This window comes from Schistocerca cancellata, chromosome 1 (genome assembly GCF_023864275.1).
Source record: "Schistocerca cancellata isolate TAMUIC-IGC-003103 chromosome 1, iqSchCanc2.1, whole genome shotgun sequence".
NCBI classification, from domain to species: domain Eukaryota; kingdom Metazoa; phylum Arthropoda; class Insecta; order Orthoptera; family Acrididae; genus Schistocerca; species Schistocerca cancellata.
Genome location: NC_064626.1, coordinates 528,624,860 through 528,649,419, shown reverse-complemented (window position 1 = coordinate 528,649,419; position 24,560 = coordinate 528,624,860). Strand labels below are relative to the sequence as shown.

Below are 24,560 nucleotides of genomic sequence, written 5' to 3'. Positions count from 1 at the left end.
GATGCCTATCTTTACGCTTTTGTTTTTGGAACTTTCATATAAGTATTAATTATCCGTATGATTAATGGGGTGTCTTTTTACGTCCATTATTGCTCGTAGTCTGTTTCTGATGGTTACGGGCAAAGCTTTCCCGAAGTCAATAAAAGCAACATCTGTTTATAGAGTGACGTCGCTTCATCTTTCTAGAATTCCTTTATTGCTGAAAATATTATCTTTCGGGGAGCATAGAGTCCCCTGCTAAGTCTATCATCCATTGCTTTCCCGGGAACACATAATTTATCATAAATTACTATCTGGGCTGAATATCGTAGAAGACGGAGCTAGAATTTGTTACAGAAAGATCCAAAAGTTTAAAGACTATGCTGATTTTTGAAGAGTGCCTCTAAATAATGCGACTGATTGATCAGGAAGAAATGATTTAACTGAGAGGCGGTGAATTTATCTGTCAACTGTGTTTAAATATTCCAAGGCGATTGACCCTTGGTTGTGTGTCGTGCTGGTAGCTGAGACTCGAGCAGACTCCAGATAAATAGGCTGGGATAAGGGCGGCACTTGGGGAGGGACCAGTGTCTGGCTGGCAGCGTGCAGGTCACGGCGGCTGGGCAAACAGCAGATGTGCCCCTGCCAGCCCCTAATCTCATTGGCCGGTGCCGAGGTCTAGCAGCGAGCGCGCTGGCGACTGCCACCGATGAACGTGGTCCGATCCTGTGCGGCCACTGGGATGCGAGTGAAGCTTCACGAAGTACTGTTCCCTCATGTAATACTCCAATGGAGTCCAATAACTCTGTGTACCGGTAGCTGAAAGTCGTGCTTGGAAACGTGACATATCTCGTTCGAAATCAGAGATTTTCTTGTTTAAATTTTCTCCCTTTCATATACCCAATATCCCTTGTGATAATGGGTCAATAATTAGTCCTAGAAATACAATGCTGTCATCAGCTGGCAAAGAAAATAACTAAACTGGGCAGTTGAAGAAATAGCAAAATGTTTTTTTTTTTTCTTTTAATTCAGATGGTTCAAATGGCTCTGAGCAATATGGGACTTAACATCTGAGGTCATCAGTCTCCTAAAACTAAGGACATCACACACATCCATGCCCGAAGCAGGATTTGAACCTGCAACCATAGCGGTCGCGCGGTTCCTGACTGAAGTGCCTAAAACCGCTCGTCCACACCGGCCTTCCCTAGCAACTGTATATCCTACCGAGCATGCTTACAGTAGTCAAGAATTCGCCTCCCTCTAAAACACTAAGTCCCCTCATTCCATCGTGCGGCAGGATACTCGTACGTCCTATTAACTGTTCTCTTGGTGGTTCCATAAATTACTTTTCACCCAGTTTGATTCAGTACCTTCTCATTACGTATACGTCATTAGGACCACTTTTCAAAAGCTAATGTTTTCTTCTTGTCTAAAGCGTTTATTGTCCATGTTTTATATCATATAAGGCTGTATTCCAAAAAAAATATCTTCAGAAAATGCTTCCCAACACCGAAATACGCATCAGATTGTAACGAATTTCTCTGTTTATTTTTAACGCTTTTCTCATTATTTCCAGCATTCATTTTATATTGCCTGTACTTCAGCATTCGACAGTTGCAGGCTGGCCATATATAAGAAGTCATCATCAGTTGGCACAGAAAATATCTAAAATTGGCAACTAAAGAAACAACAAAATGTATCATTTTTGTTGATGTATATCTTATAACTTACTTTCAATTTTTCGATTCCCCTGAGCTGATCTTTAAAGCCCTGCGCCTTCTCTGAACAATTAAAATGTCATCGACGAACCTCAAGATTTTTAAAATTTTTCATGCACCCTTAATTCCCTTTCCAAATATCCCCTTAATTTCCAGTGCTGCCTACTCGATACAATGTAAAACTGAACCGATCCTTTCGTCCGTACTCCGGAGCTTCCGTGGGGTAGCGCAAATTCACACTCGCGGCAAGAATCGATATACTCTTTACAGTGGGTGCCGTGAGAGACTAACTGTGCAATGTACTCCTCCAAAGATTTCATCGTTAACTTTTACTGGCAAACCTGGATTAATCCTCGTGCACCGTTATGCATGTAAAGACAGTCTCAAGAGGGGCGTACAACCTCACTTTGTTTCGTGAGACAAGTTTAAACATCTTCCAACTCCACAGTAATAGTTAAGACCCCTGATGCCAACTGACTGTGTTCAGAAAAGATTTCGTGGCCTGGGACATGTTCACAGCTAACAGTTAAATATGCAACCTTCAACTGACTACTGGTTCGAAGTCAATAGAGAAAGGGATCTAAAAACATCGTCTTCGAATTTCCGAGGAAACATATATTTTGGTTGCTATTAAATCGTCCGCTATAGACTCCATAATCTCATGCAAGCGCTTTGTCTTCGGGACACCTGTGTGCTCACTTAAGCTGCTGTGCGTAAGTTTTCGCTCCCGCTGGTTTCTCGCTGTATTATCTTGTAAAGATATGCTCTCCAAAAAACCTTTGCAAGGAGTGGAGATTTATTATTTACCTATGCCGCTCTAAAACACGACGAGTTGGGAATTCATATTTTTCTGATATGGCTACATACTGAAATTAATAGGAATTCATTGTTGGTTCTGCATTGAAACAGTACGTGAGATATTTTCTTTTAGTTATCAGACATCTGACTGGTTTGATGCAGTCAGCCGCGAATTCCTCTCTTGTACCAATCTCTACATCTCCGAGCATCAAATTATACATTAGATGTCTTGCAATCTCTGGGTTCCACTACAGATTTCACCCTTTGCATTTCCCTCTACTATCATGGAAGTTATACCCGGATGTCTAAACAAATATTTTACCACCTCTCCCTTCCTCTTGTCAGTGTTCCGTTCTCCGACGGTTCTGCGGAGTGCCTCTTCATTTCGTCTCAGTCAACCTGGTTTTCAACGTCCTTTTACAGCAGCACTCCTCAAACGCTTCGATTCTCATCTTTTGCGGTTTGCCCCAAGTCTATGATTCACTGCCATTCAACACTGTGGTTCAAACGTATATTGTCATTCATTTATTCGCCAAATTAAGGTCTTTGCTTGATGCTCGTATCGTTTGGCCAGAAACTCCTTATTCGCGTGTGCTAGTCTATATTTTATGTCCTTGCTTCGTCGGTCATGTGTCGTATCCCTTCGAAGGTGGCAGAACTCCTTAGCTTCGCCTACTTCTTATTCAGGAATTTTGATGTTAAGTTTATCGTTACTCTGATTTCTGCCGTTCTTTATCAATGCTTATTCAGAGGTTTTGAATGACGTTAGCTGAATTTGACCACTGAAACGAATCAGTGGTGAATGGTGAAAAGTTTTTGCTAACCGAGAGTCGAAAACGAATCTCCCGCTTACCGCGAGCAATCGCGATTACCTTTTCTCTCCTTTTTTTCTTTTTTTAAAGAAAATTTAGGAACCGCTGCGGGAGCAGGGTGACGGGTAGTTCAGGGATCGACATCCGAGTCGTGGCCATCACATCACCATGCCCAACCAACGTGCTCTTGAATCAGAGAGAGGATTTGGCAGTTGTATTTACTTTTATTTAATCATTTATTTATTTATTTTTATATTTTTGTTTGTTTTATTTTTAAAAAAGATCCTACAATAGTCGTAGCTAGCGTCCGAGTCGTCTTTTCGTCTGTTGGTAGGGGTTCCTTCCTATTCCGTTCTTAGAAGATCAACAGGACTCTTCTTCAGGTACAGCGTCTCATACCCGGAACGCCTCGATGAGCAGGAGACTCCGCAAATAATGGACCTAAATAATTAGCGAATTGCGTCCTTTACTTCGGGTGGCTACTGAAAGCTACATGTGTCGTCATCAGTACGGACCAAAAGTCGAGTGTACCTTTATGTGAATCACGAAATATGTAGGAAAGGGCCATGTCTTTTAGCCCATTAACGGCGTTCGTACTGATTGGTGGAAAATATACGCTGTCGGGACGCAATATATAGTCAGGGAAGAAAGACTTCTGCAATAGCCGCATGAGTACCGCCAGGCTGCGCTGTGTGAGTAGCCACCAGTCGCTGGCCGCATCAAAGCCAGGGGGTGTGCATCCGGATCGATGACTGAGCATCAGGATGCAAGGGTTCCTCCGTCAGATGAATGGAATGTATCTGCTGACGTGTAGCGAACTTCCCATTCACAACCATGTACCATAACGAACGCACGTAGAAAAGGCGTGTGTACTCCTCGCCTCACAGTGTTCCAGCCTACATTGGGGTGCCGATGTGCGATCTTATTGATGGGTTGCTGCTGCAAGTAATGGCGATACTAATCTTTCGTGCTGGGCGTCCATGTTGAAGGAATTTCCGATTGTAGATGGCTGAGATGAGTGAAGAAGTCTCTGATGTGAGCAAGTGCCGATGGCATGTCCCCCACAGAAACCAGTGGCGGCTGAGAGTGCGGTGCCACTTCATCATCAGCGTACCCATCAGATTGGCGTGGGCAGAGGTCCACATTTGACACATAGTGTTGAGATAGAGCGATCGCACACGGTTATAGACATGAATTACACCAATACCGGCCGCCCGCTGCGGCAGTGTCAGTATGGTGTATCGGAATTGAAAAACATGACCGGCGCTCACAAAACGTCCATATGCTGCTTGAAATCTGTCGACCATGGTAACCGTCAACGGAAGGACGTGCGCAAAATAGTTGAGTTTTGGAGACAAGCAAGGTGTTGACATAACGCGTGTGCATCCTCCTGCATGTCCATGCAACGCAGTTTGTTGCCCTGTATCAGAGCATGTGTCTGGTGCAGTATTTGGCGGTACATAGGAGCCATCATGCGATGAACGTTGTTATAGAGCAGAATTCCCAAACATTTGGGTATGGGCATCTTGACAAAAGATACCGCTGTTGTCTGGGGAAGCCCCCCTCCGATATCCACGTATTTTGTGTTCTTCATGGTGAAGACGTTCCCAGCGACAGCTATGTAGTGGTGTAGCGACTGAAGCGTCTCGTGTATTTCATCACATGACCTGTAGAGGATCACCATATTTGCGGCGAATGTACAACAACGAAAGGTCACGTCCCGCAAGTAGGCGCCTGCTAATAGCAGCAGTAGACTATGCAAAGCCGGTTCGAGCGCTACCGCAAATATGATGCCCAAGAAGGGGCATCTCTGTAGCACTGACCTTCCAACAACAGTGTGATCGGTCTTAACCGTTAACTATAATGTGGGAATGCGCACTGTGGATCAATCGAAGGACGCCCTTTGCAGACTTCCAGACTCTGGAGAGACGCCCCTGCATTCCGAAACTGAGCGTAGTAACCGTGGTCGACGCGGTCGAATGCGTGGTCGAAATCGACGGTGACAAAGGTTGCTCGTATTTTGCAGGCCGCCGCCAATACTGTGACGTCGCGGTATGCTGCTAAACCCTGTCTGAATGTTGCTACCACCAAATAACATATCTGATCGATGTGGATTTCTTTCCCAATAGCAGTGTGCAGACATGCGCGGAGGATACGGCGAAGGTCTTGTAGTCGTTGTTGAGGACTATGAGTGAGCGAAAGACCTGCCACCTGCAATCACCATTCGGTTTCGGTACTGGGATCAGGATGCAGTCTGTGAATTCCGTGGGGACAATGAAATCGAGGCGGACCAGTTCTTGAAACATTTGGAACCACTGGTCGCCAAGAAGGTCATAAAAATTCGGTAGAATTCAAGGAGCAAACCGTCCAGCCCTGGCAACGTGTTCAGTGCCCCACGTGCCAATGCCGACGTCAGCTCGCCGGATGTGATGGGCAACAGCAGGGTTTCATCTGGTGCCACGTCCCTAGGAGCGGGTAAATCGTGCAGCACATCTTCATAATCAGGGATTTTCCGTCTACTAGGCCCCGTAGTACTGGGCGAACATGTGCGATATGTCCTTTTGTGTTACGGCGCGTTCGCCGCCTACGTGTTTATCGTCGTGACGAGTTGACTTTTGCGGTATCGCCTCTCGCGTAGAATGTGATAGACTGACACTGTTTCGTAAGGGATCTAGCCTTGCACTCTCGCACGGATGCAGACGCTTTCTAGCTGCTCTACCTGATATGTAATAGACGGCCTTTGATGTACGGACATCTGATGCTCGGGCGACGATGTTTAGTAAAATTCCGATGACGTCCTTTGCCAGTTCGATCTGTCACATCTGTATGACGTCAGGGTCTTTAAGAGTGCAGGTTTGACACATTCCAGCCACCACAGCAACGTGGAAGTGTACGTGGGCAGGTATCTGAGACAACAGCGCCACATGTGAGCAAAATGGTGTCGACATGCTTCCTCACGAAGCAGGGTGATGTTTAGCGCCCATGGGCCTGTCCCGCGTCGAGTGAGTTGCCGTAGTAGGTTGAAAGCGCAGATACACCTGAGGTGACCCATAAAGGCCGTCAGCCAAATTTCTGCTTCATCGATCGCTGTGCGGAAGCCATTCGAGACACATTTCCAGTCTAGTCGACTTGCCGAGTGGTTGGTAAAGTGCTTATACTCATTCTGGTTCCCAAGATACACTCCTGGAAATTGAAATAAGAACACCATGAATTCATTGTCCCAGGAAGGGGAAACTTTATTGACACATTCCTGGGGTCAGATACATCACATGATCACACTGACAGAACCACAGGCACATTGACACAGGCAACAGAGCATGCACAATGTCGGCACTAGTACAGTGTATATCCACCTTTCGCAGCAATGCAGGCTGCTATTCTCCCATGGAGACGATCGTAGAGATGCTGGATGTAGTCCTGTGGAACGGCTTGCCATGCCATTTCCACCTGGCGCCTCAGTTGGACCAGCGTTCGTGCTGGACGTGCAGACCGTGTGAGACGACGCTTCATCCAGTCCCAAACATGCTCAATGGGGGACAGATCCGGAGATCTTACTGGCCAGGGTAGTTGACTTACACCTTCTAGAGCACGTTGGGTGGCACGGGATACATGCGGACGTGCATTGTCCTGTTGGAACAGCAAGTTCCCTTGCCGGTCTAGGAATGGTAGAACGATGGGTTCGATGACGGTTTGGATGTACCGTGCACTATTCAGTGTCCCCTCGACGATCACCAGTGGTGTACGGCCAGTGTAGGAGATCGCTCCCCACACCATGATGCTGGGTGTTGGCCCTGTGTGCCTCGGTCGTATGCAGTCCTGATTGTTGCGCTCACCTGCACGGCGCCAAACACGCATACGACCATCATTGGCACCAAGGCAGAAGCGACTCTCATCGCTGAAGACGACATGTCTCCATTCGTCCCTCCATTCAAGCCTGTCGCGACACCACTGGAGGCGGGCTGCACATGTTGGCGCGTGAGCGGAAGACGGCCTAACGGTGTGCGGGACCGTAGCCCAGCTTCATGGAGACGGTTGCGAATGGTCCTCGCCGATACCCCAGGAGCAACAGTGTCCCTAATTTGCTGGGAAGTGGCGGTGCGGTCCCCTACGGCACTGCGTAGGATCCTACGGTCTTGGCGTGCATCCGTGCGTCGCTGCGGTCCGGTCCCAGGTCGACGGGCACGTGCACCTTCCGCCGACCACTGGCGACAACATCGATGTACTGTGGAGACCTCACGCCTCACGTGTTGAGCAATTCGGCGGTACGTCCACCCGGCCTCCCGCATGCCCACTATACGCCCTCGCTCAAAGTCCGTCAACTGCACATACGGTTTACGTCCACGCTGTCGCGGCATGCTACCAGTGTTAAAGACTGCGATGGAGCTCCGTATGCCACGGCAAACTGGCTAACACTGACAGCGGCGGTGCACAAATGCTGCGCAGCTAGCGCCATTCGATGGCCAACACCGCGGTTCCTGGTGTGTCCGCTGTGCCGTGCGTGTGATCATTGCCCTCTCGTAGTGTCCGGAGCAAGTATGGTGGGTCTGACACACCGGTGTCAATGTGTTCTTTTTTCCATTTCCAGGAGTGTATAAGAGCCGGGTATCGTGGGGTGTGAGGTCACGTACCAGTGCATGTAAAGCCGAGCAAGGGTCGTAGTACGATATCCATTCAAAAGAGGGGTGACCTCCACGGAATGGAAGACGTGCCTGTCACCATTGTGCGAAGTGCTGCGGGGCTTGATGATGGCAGCCCATGGTGGAGTGGACACCACACATCCGCTCGGCCGTACGATTTGCATTACTGTATCGTGTGGTCCGCCAGTGGGCACGACCCTTTGGAGTCAGTGTCAGCCACTCGCACCGGAGGATTTATCGATGTGTGCTATGCATCATCTGCCTCCATGTTGTCTGCCCAGTCACCAAGAGAGGATAGCAATTTTTCAGGAATCCAAGTTTGGGAGCTCCCCCGATGTGCTTTGTTGTCAGGACCACCAGGACTGGGCGAGTGTTCCATACCATCTGGTGTCTGCAGGTAAATGGGGCCGCAACAATCCATTGCAACTGTAGACGCTGCAACAGAGTCGTCTTCTTCCACCAGTTTAACAGTACCATATTGTTCTTCAGCTAAAAATCGTCTCTTCGTTTGTCGCTTGGGTGACTTTTGCCTGCGGGTGCGCGATTCGACATCCACAGGAGGGCAAGTCTCGACACAGTCCTCGGGAATCCCTCTTTCTGATCCCGAAAGTCACGGCGGCCGGGTGCCGCCGGTGCAGCGATGGGCAGGAACCTCTGCAACGCTTGGCGGCAATACCATTGTCGGGCCGTGGGTGTCGATTTAACGGAACTTGTAGTGGTCTGAGATGGTATCAGGTTTTAATCATCCTACACGTCTAGTAGCTCCGCCTACATATTTGTTAGCGGGAGAGAAGTCACCGTGTATCACTGGGGAAATTCAGTGTGGGGCACTTGGACTTATTTAGGACATGGCTCTCCTGGCCGCAGTCCGAACAGGTCCCCGGTTGGCCGTCATGTATAACAAGTGCGCAGCAGCTGCCAACGAAAACATATGTTGGAACGTGTTTTTTTCTTAGTTCTATGCGTACTTGGCGTACCCCGTTAAGTACAGGGTACCTTCCAAAGTTATTCCATTTATCCTTCGTGTAACTCAAAACTCTGCCACATGGGCGCAGCGCGTCAACGACGAGGTGGTGGGAACTTCGACAGCAGGTCAAAGACGGATACTGTACGCACCCCTAGACCAACATGATCAACTTCTGCCACGCTTACATTACCTTCAGCGTGACAGAAGCGGAAGCCGTTGATAGATCATCTATCACATGCCGCTTCGACAACAATTTGAGGTACACTTTGTTGGATACAGTGGACAAATGGTTGGTCATCAGTTCTTGCCGTTCTAACTGCACGACGCCCCGAAGAAATCGTTCTGTTTATAGGCCTTCGATCTTGTACACGACGCCTTGAAAGTTAGTTTGATTGTAAGTTGTCTCCATAGCGGTTCGGTACAGGGCCTATAACTCAGTACAACGGCGGGTAAACAACAACGCCTGGGGAGCGCTGTTTGGCACGCCGAGACCATCCACACGGTGTCACGGCTGAAAGCCGATTGTATTCGGCCACCGGAACACTCTTCTCATTCGATACAAGTTCCTGTTTATTACACACTGCTAGCATAGCGTCACTTACCCATGAATCTCTTACCTGTCGTATCTGATTCCCGCAAGCGATCGGTATTGCTGTGTAACCATACTGAAAGAACGGGTCTCCGGTCGTCTCACCCTATTGAGAAATGCACAAATGTGGTGTCTGTTCCTTCGGAAATGTGCGGAAGAACAACTAATACATGCCTGTATGTACGTCCTCATTAGTTTCGTCCTTCTTCGGTTTAATGTGAATTATATTCTGTACTCAATCAATTCAACAGACGCTGTAATTTTTCTTCACTTTCACTTAGGACAACATTCTCACCAGCGAGACTTACATGGTAGTAATGATACGTTGCAGCAGCAGTGTGTATCGACGTTGAGCAACCTTCTGGGACAAACTGTTCAGTGCTCCTCATCGGAGAGCAGCAGAGGGCAAGGGGCCTGTATCCGATGAGAACGTGCAGACGAACGGCAGTCGCGCAAACTGCGTCGACAGCCCCGCCGTGCCCCGGATTGCCCAGTAGCGGAGTAAGCGCGCCTCCCAAGAGGCGGCCAAGAACGTCCCGAGGGCGGCGCCAGAGGAGGTTACGAGTGCTGCCCGGTAGCCAGGCAGATGGGGGGTGGGGGTGGCGGAGGGCCTGCGGCTGCGGCGCTTCTGCCAACTTGCGGCCGCCGGCGCGGGCCTGACTGCCAACTCAAACAGCGAATGGGCGCAACTCCGCCGCGAGGCGTGCGGTTTCCTCACCCTCTGCCGCCGCTCGGCGCAGATGCGCATTTGGCATTGGTGGGCTGCTGCCAAACACCTACACGTCCCAAAGTCAGTTAGCAAACTCGGCGGCACCCTCCGTGCTATGCCCGAACGCCACGCTCCGATATGTGAGAGTAAGGCTTTACAGTGTCAATAGGAAAATATTTCCCACACATCATCATCATCATCATCATCATTTAAGACTTATAATGCCTTTCAGCGCTCAGTCTGGAGCATAGTCCCCCTTATAAAATTCCTCCATGATCCCCTATTCAGTGCTAACATTGGTGCCTCTACTAACTATTACTTCAAAATCATTCTTAACCGAAACCAAGTACCTTCTCCTTGGTATACCCCGACTCCTCCTATCCTCTACTGCTGAACCCATGAGTCTCTTGGATAATCTTGCTTCTCCCATGCGTGTAGCATGACCCCGCCATCTAAGCCTGTACGCCCTGACTGCTACATCTATAGAGTTCATTCCCAGTTTATCATCGATTTCCTCATTGTGGACACACTCCTGCCATTGCTACCATCTACTAGTACCTGCAATCATCCTAGCTGCTTTCATTTCAGTAACCTCAACCTTATTGATAAGGTAACCTGAATCCACCCAGCTTTTGCTCCCATGCAACAAAGTTGGTCGAAAGATTGAACGGTGCACAGATAGTCTTGGTACTGACTTCCTTCTTGCAGAAGAGAGCAGATCGTAGCTGAGCGCTCACTGCATTAGCTTTGCTACACCTCGCTTCCAGTTCTTTCACTATGTTGCCATCCTGTGAGAATATGCATCCTAAGTACTTGAAACCGTTCACCTGTTCTAACTTTGTTCCTCCTATTTGGCACTCATTCCGTTTATATCTCTTTCCCACTGACATTACTTTCGTTTTGGAGATGCCTATGTTCATACCATAGTCCTTACATTTCTGATCTAGCTCTGAAATATTAAATATGGTTCAAATGGCTCTGAGCACTATGGGACTCAACTGCTGTGGTCATAAGTCCCCTAGAACTTAGAACTACTTAAACCTAACTAACCTAAGGACATCACACACATCCATGCCCGAGGCAGGATTCGAACCTGCGACCGTAGCGGTCGTGCGGTTCCAGACTGTAGCGCCTTTAACCGCTCGGCCACTCTGGCCGGCTCTGAAATATTACTTTGCAAACTTTCAATCGAATCTGCCATCACAACTAAGTCATCCGCATATGCGAGACTGCTTATTTTGTGTTCACATATCTTAATCTCACCCAGCCAGTCTATTGTTTTCAACGTATGATCCATAAATAATATGAACAACAGTGGAGACAGGTTGCAGCCTTGTCTTACCCCTGAAACGACTCAGAACCATGAACTCAATTTACCGTCAACTCTAACTGCTACATCTCCAATGTAAATTAGTTTGAAATTATCAGAAAAGTAGGTGTTATCTAAGGAAGAGGAGAGTGGGGTACGATTTATATAAAGGACAAACAGCAATGTGAATAGATGTTTAAGAACAAAGTCCTCGGTTTTGAGAGAGGGCAAATCAGGAATGCAGTCTTCGTCCTCCACTGTTGAATCTATTAATCAAAGAAGACGAAAATAAAAGAAGAGATTGAGAGTGACACTCAGCTTCAGGTAAAAGTATATCGTAACACGGATACTTTTCCAAAAGAGTGCATCTCACATGACACGGATACAGCGACTGTCCAGACTGGTCTCTGTCACAAAGAGAGAGAAAAATAAAATTAGCTTACCAGTTTCAATTACAGATCTGGGCTGGCTGCAAATTTCCTTGATCATTGATAGTGGTCTCAAAACACACAGATCATTAATTAATAGTCAGGAAACTAAATCAATTTGTGTAATTATAGCTAAGACACATTCATACCAAAATTAAACCAACTGCAGCCCTCGGTCGCGAAAATGAAGTATTTTGACCTAAGCTTCGGCCACTTCTAAGAGTGTCGTCGTCAGAAATAAAACATTTAAAAATGGCATACCACGTATAAAATAAATATGAAGCGATAACGTCTTAGTCACGCCAGATCGTTATCGCTTCGTATTTATTTTATACGTGGTATGCCATTTTATATTAAATATTTAACAGTTTTTTCCTCAGTTGTATTCACGTTCCATCAAGTGCGTTTCTCCACCTTTAGAATGATGGCTTAGCTGTTAAAATGGTGATTTTTAATTTCTTTGGTGCCTGTTATATCACTCTTTCTCAAGGTGGCTAAGTATCTGAAATTTTATACAAGTATAACTGGCGTTCAAAAAAGAAACGAGTCGGAGGCATAGTTACAGAAATCAGTACCTGTATGTTATAAGTATTGACCCTGGCTGTTGGACACTTGTCGCACTGCGACACAAGTCGGTGAATGGCTGTCTCATAAAATTCCCGGGTCTGCGATGTCACTCCTGTAGTAACTGAAACCAACTGCGGGAACGCCTTGGGCTGCAGATCGGAGCCGCCAGGCGGGGAAGCCGCCGGCGGTGGAGCAAGCACCACCGGGTAAACACAAGGACGAGTCGGACGACAGACTAACGACAACTGACAACAACCGACCACGACCGACTAAGGCTGACACAACAAGGAAGAGATAAACAACGCAGGCTTGTGGAAACCACAACACCAAACACCAAACACCAACAGTAAATCCACTCGGAACCAGAGCCAGGCAAATGTCAACAACGAGCAACGACCAGAACGCAGTACCGCCGAGATAGAAACGAAATCCAGAGCGAGTACCAGACTGACTGGACTAGGGCAGAGCGGGTCCGTACATACGAAACCGGAGGGAGCGGCTATTGGCCGCTGTCTGCACGTGGCGTAGCGGTGGCGCCCTCGCTGCGCGAGAGCCGCTGCGCGGACTAGCCACCGCGGAGGCGGAGCCCTCTATGGGCTGACCACGTCCATTTGTTCTGGCGCGTGTTCGACTTCCGCGGCGGAGGTTACTGGAAACCCGATCCTCTTGTACAGCTGGACTTCGCCGTTCGAGGTAAATCGTTTGCCCCTCAGAGCGTTTTTAAGGGGACCAATAATGGCGTAATCACTGGTCCGGTCTGTATAGACGGTGGCCGCGAGAACCTCAAATTTGAATTTCTGCGGGAGTGCCACGACTGTGTTGGCTGTATGGGGCTTTGCATTGTTGTGGAGCAGAATGCTCCGACGGGTGAGACTGCCTGGTCGTTTTGATTTGATCGCTTGGTGAAGTTTGGTCAAGGTTTGCGGTTTGTGAGTAACTCTGGGCATTCACTGTTGTCCTGTGCTGCAGGAAGTGAATCGGAAGGCCATGTTGGTCATAGAGGAAAGTCAGCATAAGCTTTCTTGCTCTTTTGTGGATGTCCTTGGCTTTTTTTGGTGGTGGTGACCCGGGATGCTTCCACTGGAGACATTGTCGTTTTGATTCTGGTTCAAAGTGATGACACCATGACTCTCCATCCACCACTCTTGTCAGGAACGCATTCCCTTCCCGAGCATAGCGCTGCAGATGAGCAAGGCATTGGGGCATTCGACATTCACTGAAGACTGTGGGGTACCCATTGGGAACACACTTCGCGCATGTGCAGTCGTTCCTTCATGATGGTGTGAACACTTCCGACGCTCAATCCGACCACGGAGGCTACGGATTTGTCTGTCACTCGGCGGCCCTGGGTGATGAGTGCATCCACCAGCTGGACGTTGTCATCGGTAATGCAGTGTGTGCTCCAGACCGTGCATCATCGGCTAACGACACTCGTCCTTCCCTGAAGCGCTTGTGCCACACCTTGACCCTTGCAAGGGACATGCAGTGTTCGCCTTACAGTTGTTGACATTCGTCGATGAACGTCCGTTCCTCTTACTCCTTCCGCTGTCAGAAAACGATTAACACCTCATCGCTCTTCTGTTGACGCCTCCTTATCACTGTTTGCAATGCGACGGACAGCGTTGGACGATTGGTGCATGTTGCTGCTAGCTCTGTATAGTCATCTGACGCGAATGCGTGCCCTCTAGAGCCGGACTGTGAACTACCACGCTTTGGCGGGAACCACACCTCGTTACACACGCCACGATATTACCCTCCTGTCACCGATTTGCGCATTCCAGATCCCTGCTCGTTTCTTTTTGAGCGCCCCTTATATTTCCTCAATAAATTCTGTCCTACCCTAATGTCATTGTTCTCTTCATTTGTTTCGTACCACTGACAATACACATTGATTTCTAAGGAAAAGTATTATCATTTGTACAGAGGCCAAAATAACTGCCATAAAGGACACGTTGTTAGAAATTAAGCAGGTAAAATACTCAAATAAGAAAAAAAAATTTTTTATGGAACCCTTCAGTCACAACAAAATAGGCCTACTCCCGATTTCAGTGAGTTCGCTTCTGTTTTCCTGACTTATTGTTGGTCTTACTTCCATAATTTGCGGGAGACAATGGATTTCAAAGCCAAATTAATTTTTGAGGACCAGACAGCAACAGCTCGTCACTTTGCCCGTCGGCGCGCCGCGCCGCACTCGAGCCGGAGACGCCGCTAACAGCAGGGGGCGGGCCCGCCTTTTGTCGCTTAAGCCGCTCCACCGCTCTGCGCCGGCGACCCCTTTGTCCACGTCTTTAATCCGCGCCCTGCTTCGCGCCCTCCGGGGCCGCCTACGTCACTCGCGTCCTTTCTCCCCACGGCCCAGACGAGGGTCGGCTCCTTCGGCTTAAACGAACTGCTCGCGGCCACTTTGCCGCCACCTTAGGCCGCAGCCTGTCATCGGCTCACGTACAAGACACCGGCCATTACGATTTGCCTGTGCATCAAACTTACGAAATTTGTACTGATAATGCGGTTTTCACTGTCGATATTTTGTTGTTTATTCATGCATACGTTTATTTTTACACGTGTAATACTTTTATTTACTCCCGTTCTTCTCCTCAAGCTTCTCTTGCAGCTCTCCCGGCTCTTTCTCCTCTGTCTCATTCGGTCGCGAGACCAACTGAAGTCTCATTCGAAATAAACTGTCAGGGTAGAAATTGAAATGAAACGTTTTATATGAACGCGTCGTGCCTGTTCTTTCGGATTTGTTCGAAATAACAGGCACCACGCTTTCATATAATTTGGTTGGTCTAGCTGGACAATGAAGCGACCTTCTCCATTGCGTGACTCTCAAAGAGCGAATATGGAAGAAATGGATAGGGACAGAGGGTAGGTGGCGCTCGATGGGAGTGTGGATCGGCCGTGAGGCGTGCCGAGATAGTCCGCGAAGTTGCGATAACGCTTTGTTCCGGATGGCGCATTGCTTAACACAGTTGCCTTGTAAGAAGCAGATCACGGTATCGAATACCAGTGCGCTACACATTTTCACTCGTCGCCAGTGATTCCCCATAATGTACCGATGCAGCTGACAGCTGACAGCTTTCCTTTCTTCCACTCTCCACATTCAGTTTACAAGATATGAAACACATGTAGCGTTGGGCTATGTGCCGAACTACCACGACATGCGTTTGAGTGAAATGTGCGCTCTCCCATGCTAACGTCACAACTCACCATCTATTGTCGGGTTTACGACCCCTCGTTCTCTTTCCATTCGTATACTGCAGAATTCCCCCACCCCCCCCACCCCCCAAAGAAACATGGACCTTGCCGTTGGTGAGGAGGCTTGCGTGCTCAGTGATGCAGACAGCCATACCGTAGGTGCAACCACAACACAGGAGCATTTGTTGAGAGACCAAACAAACGTGTGGTTCCTGAAGTGGGGCAGCAACCTTTTCAATAGCTGCAGGACCAACAGTCTGGATGATTGACTCATCTGGCCTTGTAACACTAACCAAAACGGCCTTGCTGTGCTGGTACTGCGAACGCTGAAAGCAAGGAGAAACTATAGCAGTAATTTTTTCCAAGGGCATGCAACTCTACTGTACGGTTCAAGTGGTGATGGCATCCTCTTGGGTAAAATATTCTGGAGGTAATATAGTCCATCATTCGGATCTCCGGTAGGGGACTACTCAGGAGTACGTCGTTATCAGGAGAAAGAAAACTGGCATTCTACGGATGGGAGAGTGGGAAGTCAAATGCCTTAATCGGCCAGGTGCGTTATAAAATTTGGAAAGGGAAAGTTAGATGTAGTGCGAATTAGTGAAGTTCTGTGGCAGGAGGAACAAGGCTTCTGGTCACATGAATACAGGGCTATCAATATAAAATCAAATAGGGGTTATGCTGGAATAGGTTTAATAAAGAATAAAAAATGGGAGTGTGGATAAGCTACTACCAACAGCAAAGTGAACGCATTATTGTGGCCAAGATAGACATGAAGCCCAGCCCACGCCTACCACAGTAGTACAAGTTTATATGCCAACTAGCTCCACAGGTGACGAAGAGGTTGATGAATTGTATGATAAGATAGAAGAAATTATTCAGATAGTGAAGTTAGACGAAAACTTAATAGTCGTAGGTGACTGGAATTCGATAGTAGGAAAAGTAAGAGAAGGAAACGTAGTAGGTGCATATGGAATGGGGTAAGAAATGAAAGAGGAAGGCACCCGGTAGAATTTTGCACAGAGCATAAATTAATCGTAGCTAACACTTGGTTCAAGAATCATGCAAGAGGCCTGGAGATACTGGAAGGTTTCAGATAGATTATGTAATGGCAAGACGGAGACTAAGGAACCAAGTTTTAAATTGTAAGACATTTCCAGGGGCAGATGTGGACTCTGACCACAATCTATTGGTTATGAACTGTAGATTAAAACTGAAGAAACTGCAAAAAGGTGGGAATATAAGGAGATGGGACATGGATAAAGTGACAGAATCAGAGGTTGTACAGAGTTTCAGGGAGAGCATAAGGGAACAAGTGACAGGAATGGGGGACAGAAATACAGTAGAAGAAAAATGGGTAGCTTTGAGGGACGAAATAGTGAAGGCAGCAGAGGATCAAGTAGTTAAAAATAAGAAGGCTTGCAGATATCCTCGGGTAACAAAAAATATATTGAATTTAATTGATGAAAGGAGAAAATATAAAAATGCAGTAAATGAAGCAGGCAAAAAGGAATATAAACGTCTCAAAAATGAGATCGACAGGAAGTGCAAAATGGCGGCTAGAGGACAAATGTAAGGATGTAGATGCATATCTCAATAGGTGTAAGATAGGTTCTGCCTACAGGAAAATTGAAGAGACCTTTGGAGAAAAGAGAACCACTTGTATGACTATCAAGAGCTCAGATGGAAACCCAGTTCTAAGCAAAGAAGGGAAAGCAGAAAGGTGGAAGGAGTATTCAAAGGGTCTATACAAGGGCGATGTACTTGAGGACAATATTATGGAAAGGGAAGAGGATGTAGATGAAGATGAAATGGGAGATATGATACTGCGTGAAGAGTTTGACAGAGCACTGAAAGACCTAATTCGAAACAAGGGCCCGGCAGTAGACATCATTCCATTAGAACTACTGACAGCCTTGTGAGAGCCATCCTTGACAAAACTCTACCATCTCGTCAGCAAGATATATGAGACAGGCGAAATACCCTCAGACTTCAGGAAGAATATCATAATTCCAATCCCAAAGAAATCAAGTGTTGACAGATATGAAAATTACCGAATTATCAGTTTAATAAGTCACGGCTGCAAAATACTAACGCGAATTCTTTACAGACGAATGGAAAAATTGGTAGAGGTCGACCTCGGGGAATATCAGTTTGGATTCCGTAGAAATTTTGGACCACGTGAGGCAATACAGACCCTACAACTTATCTTAGAAGATAGATTAAGGAAAGGAAAACATACGTTTCTAACATTTCTAGACTTAGTGAAAGGTTTTGACAATGTTGACTGGAACACTCTATTTCCAGTTCTAATGGTGGCAGGGGGGTGGGGGAGGAGGGGAGGGGATCGAATGCTCTTTGCAATTTGTACAGAAACCAAGTGGCAGTTATAAGAGTCGAGTGGCATGAAAGGGAAGCAGTGGTTGGGAAGGGAGTGAGACAGGGTTGTAGCTTATCCCGATGTTGTTCAATCTGTATACTGAGCAAGCTGTAAAGGAAACAAAAGAAAAATTTGGAGTTGGAACTAAAATCCATGGAGAAGAAATAAAAAATTTGAGGTTCACTGATGACATTCTAATTATGTCAGAGACAGCAAAGTACCTGGAAGAGCAGTTGAAGGGAATGGACAGTGTCTTGAAAGGAAGATATAAGATGAACATCAACAAAAGCAAAACGAGGATAATGGAATGTAGTCGAATTAAATCGGGTGATGCTGAAAGTATTAGATTAGGAAATGAGACGCTTAAAGTAGTAGATGAATTTTACTATTTGTGGAGAAAAATAACTGATGGTGGTCGAAGTAGAGAGGATATAAAATGTAGACTGGCAACGGCAAGGAAAGCCTTTCTGGGGAAGAGAAATTTGTTAACATCTAGTATAAATTTAAGTGTCAGGAAGTCTTTTCTGAGAGTATTTGTATCGAGTGTAGCCATGTATGGAAATGAAACATGGACGATAAATAGTTTAGACAAGAAGAGAATAGAAGCTTTCGAAATGTGGTGCTACAGAGGAATGCTGAAGATTATTCAGGTAGATCGCATAAATGATGAGGGGGTACTAAACAGAGTTGGGGAGAAGAGGAGTTTGTTGCTCAACTCGACTAGAAAAGGGATCGGTTGGTAGGACATGTTCTGTGGTATCAAGGGATCACCAATTTATTATTGGAGGGCAGCGTGGAGGGTTAAAATCGTAGAGGGGGACCAAGAGATGAATAATCAGATTCAGAAGGATGTATGTTGCAGTAGGTACTGGGAGATGAAGAAGCTTTCACAGGATAGAGTAGCATGGAGAGCTGCATCAAACCAATCTCGGGACTGAAGATCACAACAACAACACCTGCTTAAGTTTCTCACTCCCTGTGAACTGCAGTTTCAGAGTAGGACAATCCACTTTTAAGAACCTTAGCTGTTCACCGACTCTCGAATCCACATCATTAGCAAGGCGTAGCGATCTGGAATCCAAAGGACTGGGAGACAGTATGACGTTCAGCTGTCCTCACGCGTAGATTTAATCTTATCACTACTCATCCAACAAACTAGTATTTGCTCTGAAAAATTAAAAAACGATCGTTTCACTCTGTGTCGAATTGCTCATAAAGTTAATACACTTCGCATTCGTCTTTCATCTTCTTCCTATTTTCACACTCGGCACTAGAAACATCCATGTGGTGCAATTAAATGAGTCATACATTTCAATGAGAACGAGTTTCTTGTCTATAAACGGTACTAATATCTATCCTACCGATAAAACTTACACATTAACTCTTAAAACATCCACACACACACACACACACACACACACACACACACACACACATATTCGAGGTAGAGACAAAGCTTAGCATCTCTGACAATCACATTTACGAATGAAGTTTCGACGTTATCGTCAGCGAGACTGTCGATATCTTCGTTAGAAAACCTACGAATAACGAGGGTCGCTAAGTTCACATACGGTGTTTTGTTCCGTTGGCTTTGGAGGTGTGTGTGGAGCGGGAGAAGGAGAGGAAGCAGTCTGCCAAATTTGTTGACCCAAAGGACGTAGTTGCTGGTCGGTTCTCCATGTTAAAATTCTTAGGAATTGTTAGTAAAAACAGGCAAAGTTAACACACTAGAGGTCGAAACGAACTGTTAGAATGTTTGCACGAGAGAGCTCCTTGAGTCAGATGTGGTACGGAAAGCGCTATTGGCGCTATTGGCCATTAGCACTGCAACATCAAGAAGGGTAGCATATCACGAAATTGTGTTTATATTGTAACACAATGTGCTCCCCAGATTTACCACGTGTCGTGGCTCATATGTGTGTGCCCACACAAAGCTCCTGAGGAAAAGAGAGATAATAATAATTATCAAAGGGCCGCGCTAGATCCTGAAATGTCCTTTACTCTGCTGTTCTGCTCTGTTCTATGTGAACCTAAATGGTTATAATTTCATATTTCATTAATTAACTAAATATCAAGATACCTTTACACACATGATATTTCATCTGCAAATGCGTAAGCAATATGTGTGTACAAGTATTTTAAGTGGTTTGGCCACAAAACGTAATAGTCACGTAAGTAAAGTTCAGTTCATAATGACCGGCAGCGAATATTGTTATTCTGCTGACAAATATTATTTGTTTCTGTTGTACTTAATAGTGATAACGGCAATGATTTCTGTCGTTCCAACTTAGTCTGAACAATCAACAACAAAACCTCTGCACTTACAACAGTGAGCTCCTTTCATACTTTTTCTAAGAAATTCCTTAGCAATTGAGAAATTATTTGAATCTTTATTGTTGTCGCTTAGTTTGAGTTGTGTCACCATGGCAGTTATATTGGAAGAATTAGTAAATTCCTCAACGGATGAAAGGACACGTAAGTTTAAGATAATGGAAGTAACGCATCTGAAAGTACGTATTCTGTTAATACTGGTGACAGTCCGCAGCCTGTAAAAATTAGTGTACAGTGTTGTGTTTTTTTAAAATGGTAATACAGGATAGCAACAACACCCAACAGCAAAGCTTCAAATGTCATCAAGAGTACCTCAGGGAATACCACGTCTGCAGAAAGCAGAATAAGTGACGTAACAAGTTCATTTGAAGTAGCATTTAGCACACGGCTTCAAAATCAGATAATAGAGATGTCAGATATTGAGTTTCGGAACATCCTTGCTGGAACTTCAGAAGTCGCTGGTACCAGAACACAAGACGTCAGGGAAACATTTCCCAAGAACGGAGAAATGCCAGGTGCCTCCAAAACCCTGGAGGTGTGACAAGTGTGTCGGGATCAGTCACAACAAGAAAATCTATTAAACGAGGATATTGTAGACTGTGTTCCAAAGCAATGACAAAAAACAAACATACAGTCTAAAAATAATAAACTTGTTTTCAAAACACATGTCACGTAGTTGTATCCAAACTGCAATGAGTAAGAATAAAAGTTAGAAAATAAATCACAATGCTTTGTAAAACAATTGCCTGTGATGAAAACTGTTGTTTCAAGTTTATGATTTTGTCGGTATTTATGTGACAGCTTGTGTCTGAACTGTAGTCCTTAAAGTAACAAGAGAAGCATGACAACAAGTGTGATGTAATACTTTCTAAGAAGGATGCCTAACTGAATACAGTCTGTTGTTCCAAATTTGTCCTATGTGAATATTAAAATTTTCTTAAATAAAGATTATTATTGTTATCGTTATAAACATTTTTAAAAATAAAGTTCTGAGTATTGTTTCTATCATCATTTTCGACTACATACTGGTATGTAATGTCCACAACTCTACAAAATATGTATGATAGTAGAAGTTTTGTGAAGTATTTTAATGCCGGGACATACTGGCCTAAACATAAACTTGTACAGTAAAAGTGAACAGAGCATCAGGGTTATTCCATTTGCAGTTCCGGCCTCCACATCCGGGCTGTTCTCAAGTGAATCACGGGGGAGCGGGGGCGTCTGGCCGTGTTGCCCCCACTCCCTCCTGTTCCTGCCACCACAGCCAGTCGGCAATAGGGATGGGAAAATCCGATCAGTTCAAACCGAAACCAGTATTTTAATTCTAAATAACTGGTACTTTTCGGTATTTGTTTGGTCAAAGTAATAACAGGTGTTATTCATATTTTATTACTAACCAAAAATAATATAAAGTAGCTGATCTGCTCCCAGTGTCTACATAATATGCGTTTATCTGATTGTAACCCCTTATAACGGACAATTTAATACAAGAAAAAGTTATTCAACCTCAGTTTTCACCCTTTAGCACTGACAATTCGTAGAGCCCAAATAGTGGTACGATCCTGATTACAACATAAGTTATGAAAGAATTTCAATAAAAGATTGGAACCAATAGGAAAATAATGGTGATTTTTTTGTAGTATTCAACCACTCATCATTTTTAAAGAAAAGCAGTGAACGATAGATTGATTAAATTTTCTTTTAGTTGCCTATTTAATATTTTCATTCTATGTACATTCAAACTGAGAGGGTCATAATTCTTCAGTCTTCGTTCGATTTCTACGTTTATTACAGGAAATAATAATTCCAGAAACCAAATTATAATTATATATTAATGCCTTCAGCTGCTGACGGGCGTTGATATGTATCAACGGGGACAGGTGAAAATGTGTGCCCCGACCGGGACGCACACCCGGGATCTCCTGCTTACAAAGCAGACGCTCTACCCATCCTTCTTTTTTATTTTGTTGATCTCATTTTATTCTATACATTGTTATTTGAATTTGTTCGTGGCGGAGATCCGATGACACTCGTTCAGGTTGTTCATTGATCCGTTTACTCAGAGGGTAACTAAGCGCGCTGACCGAACACGCTGAACTACCATGCCGGAGCCCATCTGAGCCACCGAGGGCACAGGGTTTGTAGCGACTATCTCGCGCACGTCTCCTGCAAGACCCACATTCTCACCTTGTATGTCCGCACACTACATTCGTAGTGTCCCACCCCAACACACTCATCACTCGTGGAAGACATTCTTACCAAGTCCCGTAAGAGATCGGGGAATATGTGTGCATCCGGCCGGTCATGGCCGGTATTGTCAGAAATATATTCTTATATGGCTATGGTGTCTGTTCTTTCGGACATGTCCGAAAGAACAGACACCATTGATGAGGCTTATATCCTATAAGTGTGTAGTTCTGTCAATACCGGCCATAACCTTCTTCTTCTGTGCATTACCCAAACTCTTACGGGAATTGGTAAGAATGTCTTCCACGAGTAATGAGTGTGTTGGGTAGGGACACTAAGAATGTAGTGTGTGGACATACAAGGTGAGAATGAGGGTCTTGCTGGAGTCGCACAATCCTCTGTGCCCTCGGTGGCTCAGATGGACAGAGCGTCTGCCATTTAAGCAGGAGGTCCCAGGTTCGAGTCCCGGTCGGGGCACACAGTTTCACCTGTCCCCGTTGTTATATATCAACGCCCATCAGCAGCTGAAGGTATTAAGCTATAATTCTAATTTCGTTCTAGACGGCTGCAAGTCTGGTGTCTGTTCTTTCAGACATGTCCGAAATAACAGACACCATATCTACATATCTCAGAAACCGGTTAATTTGAGGGATTTTAGCCGCCGGGTTAAACTGGAATGGAGAAAAACCGTTATTACCGATAACCGGTATTTTCGACGACAGCATTCAACCGTAATCGGCAACGGTCCTATTTTTTAGAGCCGGAGATTCACTGAATTGCCATCACGGATGCGTTTTCCTCTTGACACACACGCCGCTTTGCAGCTAGTCAAAGTTTTTCTCAGCAGAAGGTCATGATCTCACTCATGTACAGATGTTACCGTTTTCAGTCGCGGTGCGCGACTACGCCGCTCCTCGCCTGAACATCACCAGGACCAGCCACATTGTTTGAAATAGCTGTAACCACCTACTCTGTAACCGCAGTCACTATCTCAACGGTTCTAGCCAGACAGGATCTACTCGTGCATTCTCAGCCAAGCACAATATAGCACTGGTTTGATTGCCTCGGGCATGGATGTGTCTGATGTCCTTAGGTTAGTTAGGTTTAAGTAGTTCTAAGTTCTAGAGGACTGATGACCTAAGATGTTAAGTCTTATAGTGCTCAGAGCCAATTGAACCATTTGTGAACTGGTTTGATGTAAGCAAACTTCTTTTTTTCACGTACATATTATTAATCACAACGCTGCCACCTCTTGCCACCACAATGCCTCTAATCGGGCTTTAAGTGAAACTGAGCTTGGATCAGAGATAAGGGCATTTCTTACTGCTTTAGCTCTAAGTCATGGAGACTGGCGTGTGGCAAGTTGCTATCCTCTGGCAACCCATGTCCAGATGTTTTCAACGGGCGTAAGATCTAGAGAGAATGTTGGCCAAGGCAACATTCGGAGCATAGTAGGACGTCACAGGCTGTATGTGTTGTTGCAGCATCTTATTGGTACATGAAATCAGAGAGACATTCAAAACTGTCGCCATCCAGCTACCTCAATACATCAGAGATGGGACCGACTACGAGCTCAGTGGCCAGTGGAACCTCATACAAGCAGGGCTTAATTTCGGCCCTAACGCGAAGTATAGTATTGGCCGTTCACCACTAGAATCTCTCACCCACTCACAAAAAACCGAACGATACCACAGGTGCCTTGCTTCACAACGATCATACAAGTGTCCAAGATTTATCGAGAAGAGTCCTCAAGAGTAAAAGTCTCATAGCGGTTGTTCAGCGCGCAAAATCTATCCGTTACGCATCCGAATCATGCATGTTACCACAGCAAGGTCTGTTTTCTTCCAGTACAAATACAAAAGTGTGTAGAAACGCGCCATTGACCTCTTCACTCCTGAAGTCCCAGTCAAAGCCTGTAGTGTATCGCTACTGTCTGCTTTTCCATTGGCTCAAC

The 24,560-nt window shown here is 45.8% G+C and overlaps 1 protein-coding gene and 1 non-coding gene across 2 annotated transcripts in view; both read left to right on the top strand.

Moving 5' to 3' along the window:
- The window catches only part of LOC126179316 (acid sphingomyelinase-like phosphodiesterase 3a), a 1,154,906-nt gene that overhangs the window by 622,689 nt on the left and 507,657 nt on the right, over positions 1-24,560 (top strand). The window lies entirely within an intron of this gene.
- Positions 23,009-23,083, top strand: Trnak-uuu (transfer RNA lysine (anticodon UUU)). The gene has a single exon. It is a non-coding gene; the product is annotated as a tRNA-Lys (tRNA).